Raw genomic sequence first — 6,472 nt, forward strand, 5'->3', positions numbered from 1 at the left:
TCATGTGACAGTGGTCTGTGATCAGAGGCAGAACGAGTGAGCTGTGGGCCCCAGTGCAGGGAGAAGGGAACTGGGCCCTCTGCATCCGCCATGCAGTGGGCCCCACTATCAACGTGAGTCCCGGTGCACAGCACCTGCTGCACCAATGGTAGTTCCGCCACTGTTTGTGATGATCAACATATAATAAGAAAAACACAAATTTGCGATATTTGTGATATAAATATACCTGAGACAAATTCAAACTTCATAATATAATTTATTGTAGAAATACAGAGATTATGTAACATACACAATGTCATTAAATTCAACAGTTTATAGTCCATTATGAGACATAAATGCTGCAGATGAAGAAAGGAGAGAAGATTCTTCGGTCTTCAGACTCCAGGTGATGTCTTGTAGCGCCCAGTACACTCATCCATAAAGTAGGAAACACTACAGCGTTCAGTCCTGTCTAGTAGTGCTTTCTACTTTATGGGTAACTGCACTGTATTTCCGGCCTTACATCCCGTACTCTTGTATCGTCTTTTGGCTGGTTTTCAGGTGTAATTATTTTGTAGTACAATATATATGCAAGTAAATACTCTACAAATATACTGTATTCTAGTTCAGAGTTTAAGACTTATATATATGACATAAAATATACAATTAATTCTTTATATGCAACATTTTTTATGTTCATCTAAGCATATAAATTATGATAAAAGTAATAAAATATGCACAAAAGTTGGTTTAGAGAAGACATTTTATAGACCCTGGTTTTATATGCTGACTACAGAAGCATTGTACACTGTGTAACACATAAATTATTACTTTTAATAATAAGATAAACAGATGTAATAAACAGTAAATGGTATCCATTGTGTAGTTTCCATTGTGTCGCGATGATGTCTTGTAGTGCCCAGTACACTCATCCATAAAGTAGGAAACACTACAGCGTTCAGGACTGTCTAGTAGTGCTTTCTACTTTATGGATGGCTGCACTGTATGTCCAGGTTTCCTGGGATATATCTTTTTTCATCTTACCGTCTCCAAGATGTTTGCTACCATCAACTGCTACATTATCACTTTAACGCTCACCAATAGAAAGTTAAAAAGCCAATAGATGTCACAGGGTTTTCTTGATATTTTTTATATCTTCAAAGGTTTCAATGTGATGCCTGTAAACGAAAAGAAAGCCTGACTGTCATATCTCATATATGTGTCCAGATTTTACTGACAAACCAGTTAAGCACAACATTTAAGAATGAGATTTTAACATCTGGATGCATACAGTAACTGGCCTGACTTTTATTTGTTATAATCCTTTATTTTACTATTTCATCCACACAAAAAAGCTTTATTTGTCGGCCATTTATTTGTACATGCCTTGTGAAGTTATTTTAACAATAAATTGCATTAGTATAGAATTCAGTGCTCCTTTAATATTTCTTTCTCTGTATTCAGTGTTGATGTATGTATGCCAGTGTATAAACAGATGCAGTGACAATGCTGGTATTAAACATACTAAAGGCAAAATAACCCTGTTGTTCTCAAGACTCTCTGTTAATTCTGCTTTAAGTATGGCCCAGCTAGACAAGCTAACTATTTCATACTGGGGTTTAGTTTCACTTTATTATTCCATAAATGTTCAGTAAAGCATGTGGCCACAGAAAACCCCATTTAATAGTATATTTTAGCTTAGCGATAATTAATTAATATTTAAGTGTGATTTCAAACTACTTCAATTGAGAACATGGAATGTCATTAACTGAACCATTACAATAAAAATAGTATGACAGCTGAGTTAACCCATCAACATCTTGAAAAAAGCTCACCAATCAAATGTGGAGCTACCAAAGATATCTAAAAATCTAAGTTAAAAAAAGGAAGAGAAAAAAAAATGTGGGGATTGGAGTTTACCACACCAATCCAGATGGGGTGGTCAGATTCCATGCTACATCTGTAAATGAGGGAGAACAAGATAATTCCCATTTTATGCACATTGTTGGAAATGTAAATACAGGTGTGAGCAATGCTAAAACTTTGCTGTTTAGTACAAAATGAGTTTGGTGTTGTGACTCAATGTTATGTAAAATAAGACACAATTTCTAGTTAAGTTTTCGTGAAACAAGTTAAATGACTGAACAGGTGAATATGTCATTAATACATAGGCAATCTAGTCCTACTAATCTAATCTAGTACTGTTCAATGTAACCTTGCCGATAAAATATAATAATGTTCTGGGTGGATAGGCAGGGGCTGGCTGGCAAATTTTAGCACAGGGGGTTGGAAAAACTCAGCTCAGCAGCCTATTAGAAACATTTTAAAGGGAAAAAATGAAGGTGACCCAGTGACCCAGCCCAAGGTAATCCACTATGGGACCAACCGAGAGGCAGATGTCCCCTTGCTGCCCAGCCCAACCAGCCTCTGAGTATAGGGGACTTTCTGCATATTACAAGTGGAACATGCATCATTCATCTATCTATCTATCTATCTATCTATCATCGGTCTATATATCAGTCTATCTATTGTTGAGTACCCTTAATGCAATATATATGATATATATGATATAAACACATGGAGACAATTTAGAACACCATTGCAATTTACAGTAGACTGCAACTATGTATCTGGGAATGTGTTTTCACAGGCTACTATGGCAAGCCTTTTAGTATGAATAGCTGTTTGTATAGACATTTATTTGTTGAGAACACTTCTTGATTATGTTTCTCCTTTTTAGTATGCTGGTTCTAGTGTGACCATATCACTGTTATTGCTGAGCCTATTTCTTTTTTTTTTAAATATGTCTGTGCATGTCCCTGTTTTCTCGAGATTAACCAAGTAAGAATTATAGTTCCTCTTTTTCTGTAAAATAAATGCAATTTGTATTATCTATTCATATTTCCAGAGCCGTATAAGCTAATATGTCTTGTCTAGAACCAGTTCAAGTAGAAACCATGACATTATAACTAAGGTCAGTGAACATATCTTTATGCTAATTGTAGCTCACTAATGCTCACCTACACTGTACCATGCTAGGGTTTGGTGCATCTGTTCTGCAGCAAGGTGTCGATGGAAATTATTTTTAGAATTTTAGCAACTATGCATTAACAATTAACATGTCATCATAGACTAATACTTCAGTAACTATCTATATAATTCTAGGCCAGAAAATGCTTACTTTCTTCTTTAAACTATCTCTTCCATTTTTAAGTTGCTAAAATAATAAATTGATACTAAATTATGACAATTATATGACATGAGTGTAAGAAGTAGATATTCTAGTAGTTTAAGGTTAAACTAGTCTAGGACTGGTTTGGAAAGTGAAATGTAAAAGTTATTTATATGCCATCATGTTTTTAATATATAGGCCAGTATGTTATTTTATGTCTATTATAGTTAATTAAAGTTATTATAGTTTATAGTTAACCAAAAGCTCTCCATCCACACCCACCTATATACTGAAACAAGAACTACGGCACAAAACTTCCAGTATAACCAAACTTTGCAATATTTGTTCTAAAGAGAGATATATAAGAATGAATAGAAAATACATTTTAAATTGACAGACTAAAAGAGTTTCACATTTAGCATTGACAGACAGTTTGATACATGTCAGTGTAAAATATAAATACATTATAATGTAAAAAAAAATAATATGTTATGCAGTCTATACTATAACAGCTCATTTCATACTCATGGCTATTTAAATAATTTTTGTTCGTTAAACTTTTTCCCCATTGTAAAGCCTTGTAAATACATGCAATGCTATAGTGGGTGCCTAGGCACATAAATGTTCACCAAAGGGGTCAATAAACCACAATTTTCAGGACATTTGCAGTGTGGTGAATGCACTCAGCAGAACGCACTGTTGATTCCTTACTGCTGCCTGTGTGTTCAAGACCTAAAACAGAGGTAGAATTTCCAAACCAGGCCATGTACCTCTAGTTGTTGAAGCCACGGTTATGCTATCCAGGTGGCATTGTCAACGGTTCTACACTTCCTGAGCAGCTGAATTCAAAGTTCCTTCAGTGATAGGCATCATTAATCCTCTCCTCAGTCTGTTAGTCTGCACCCCCATTAGTAAAGGGAAATTCAGTCTGTGTATTAGTTGTCAGATCACCACCTCCCACCAAACTGGGTTTCACTTCTGCTTTTTTGACTTATACAAATCCTCTGTCTTCACAGACGTTGTATCTTTAACTAGAACACTGCATGACAGGAAATGGTGGCCATTTTAAATAATAGTCAGCAAATGAAGAAATATCGATGGATAGAAAGCATCAATAGGCATCAAAGTTGGACATAGGGCTTTGGTATAATATTTAAAATATAAGTGTTGTATAGCAATCATACAGTCTGACACTCAAGCTACAGTGTACAAGATAATTGAAAGTGCTGTATCTTCCCTTATTTCTCTACATACATAAGGGATACTATGCAAGATATTATCACATCCAGAGTCCTAAATCACATTACAATATTGCAAGACAAATATGATTAGATGTCAAACAGACACAACATTGCCTAATCCAAAAGACCTGTAGAGTATATGAAAGAAGAGAAGAAGACTCAGCTCAGTTATGTGCATTCAGTTAAAGAATACAATATATATATATATATATATATATATATATATATATATATATATATATATATATATATATATACACACACACACATATATATTTATATATGTGTGTATATATATATATATTTATATTTATTACTATAATATACATATCTTTATCTATATATTCCAGCACTGGAGAATTGGGGTCAGGAAACCACGACTGCTTTAGCTTTTAGCACAAGAATAGAAAGATTTCACAGTAGGGCAAAGTCGCTACTTTATATTTTTGCACATAATATATCTTTATAAGTATCGTTCTTCCTTTCCAACTCATTATAAAATGATTGGAGTGCATTCTCCCTATTCTTTTTTCCTGGTACTACAGATATAAACGCATGAAAAAATTAGGGACAGGGTAAAATATTTCAGACAGTGAACATACTTGTCTGGCAAAATCTGTCAAATATCTCGAAAATATGAGTTTACAGTTTATAAATGCAAACCACCAATATAATATAATAAATTGCAGTCCTTTGATTTATGTTTTAAAAATGCGAAGTCATCCAGTAAATATACACTGCATGTCACGAGAAGAGAACCACACTGAGAGATGAGCGCAGTGTGAAGGAAGCTATTGCAGTATGTTTTCACAAGGCCAAGAAGGGGAAAGAAAAGCAGACAGACCATTATCACAGAACTGTTTAGAATGTTACTAAAAGGGAGCAATTCATTCTAGGCACCATTTAGGGCAAAGACCATTTTAAGCCCAGTATTATACTTTAACTAGATATAGATTTCATTCGGCAGACAGCAGCTGACTAAGCTGCCTTTTTAAGAAAGAAATCTGGTGTACTAACCGATTTTAAAGCAGATGAATAATAATGTTGCCAGTAAAACCCAAAAGCAAAATTATTGAATAAAAATAATTTTGGAATTAGTAGAACTTAACCAAAGATAACCTGAAGCGGTAATACCTTATACGACTTCATTTTACACCAGCAACCATCTACTTACTGTATATGTCCACTGTTGGGGTTTCTGCAGGCGCTCCCTGACTTCATATTCCAGTGCAGCTTAAGCATTGCATTCACCAAGCACCGACGGGTAAAAAGGATGGCAGGGAGGCCAACCTCCCTTTTTAACCTTTACCAATGACCAACGTCACAAACCACACAGAGGAACTAGAACTAGCCCCACCCACACACCATATATTGAAACGTTAAAGTCTGAAGAGAGACCGCTGTGTGTCGCAAGTGATATCTTGCACAAAGAGAGAGTCAAATAAAACACATTGAGAGACATCTGGAAATTTAGTGAACTCTAAAAGTAAGTTTAACAGGAAGTTATCCAAAAATCCTCCCCTAACAATAGAAAGAGGAGATAGTATTTTCTTGCATTGCTCAATAGATCCTCTCTAGTAAAAAACAAAACAAAAACCTGTCAACATCTAACTTAATGGCAAAAATAATTTCTTCACTATATATATATATATATATATATATATATATATATATATAATTATAAACATACATGCATACATACATACATACATACGGTACATACACACAGTGCTGGCAATAGCGGCAGCAACAAACTCAAGTGTAACCAAATGAATGTAAATTAAACAAACATCCAAGAGAATAAAATATTTCTAAAGCCCACTAAAAGAAGCTGAAGGAAACTAGACCAAAGCCAATTGCACAACCTGGCCTGCACACAGCATGGATTACTAAACTCCTGCTGTTCACACAAAGCCTAAAGACATATTGATACCCATTTCCCATGTTGCACACTCTGAGAGCTGCCAGCTTGTCAACAACTTCTTTCCTTGTTTTATCACAGATGAGGCAAACAAAGCAGATAGCTATCACTGGCTCTTACTAAACACAAATTTTGCAATTGAATTAATCAAGTGAGCAT

The 6,472-nt window shown here is 34.8% G+C and overlaps 1 long non-coding RNA gene across 1 annotated transcript; it reads right to left on the reverse strand.

The window, feature by feature from the left end:
- Positions 1-236: 236 nt before the first annotated feature.
- Positions 237-5,642, reverse strand: LOC142139193 (uncharacterized). Its single transcript, XR_012688175.1, has 2 exons — positions 5,567-5,642; positions 237-4,520 (listed from the first exon to the last, which is right to left on the reverse strand). It is a non-coding gene; the product is annotated as an uncharacterized LOC142139193 (long non-coding RNA).
- Between the last annotated feature and the right edge of the window lie 830 nt (positions 5,643-6,472).

The sequence above is a fragment of the Mixophyes fleayi genome, chromosome 2 (genome assembly GCF_038048845.1).
Source record: "Mixophyes fleayi isolate aMixFle1 chromosome 2, aMixFle1.hap1, whole genome shotgun sequence".
Taxonomy (NCBI): domain Eukaryota; kingdom Metazoa; phylum Chordata; class Amphibia; order Anura; family Limnodynastidae; genus Mixophyes; species Mixophyes fleayi.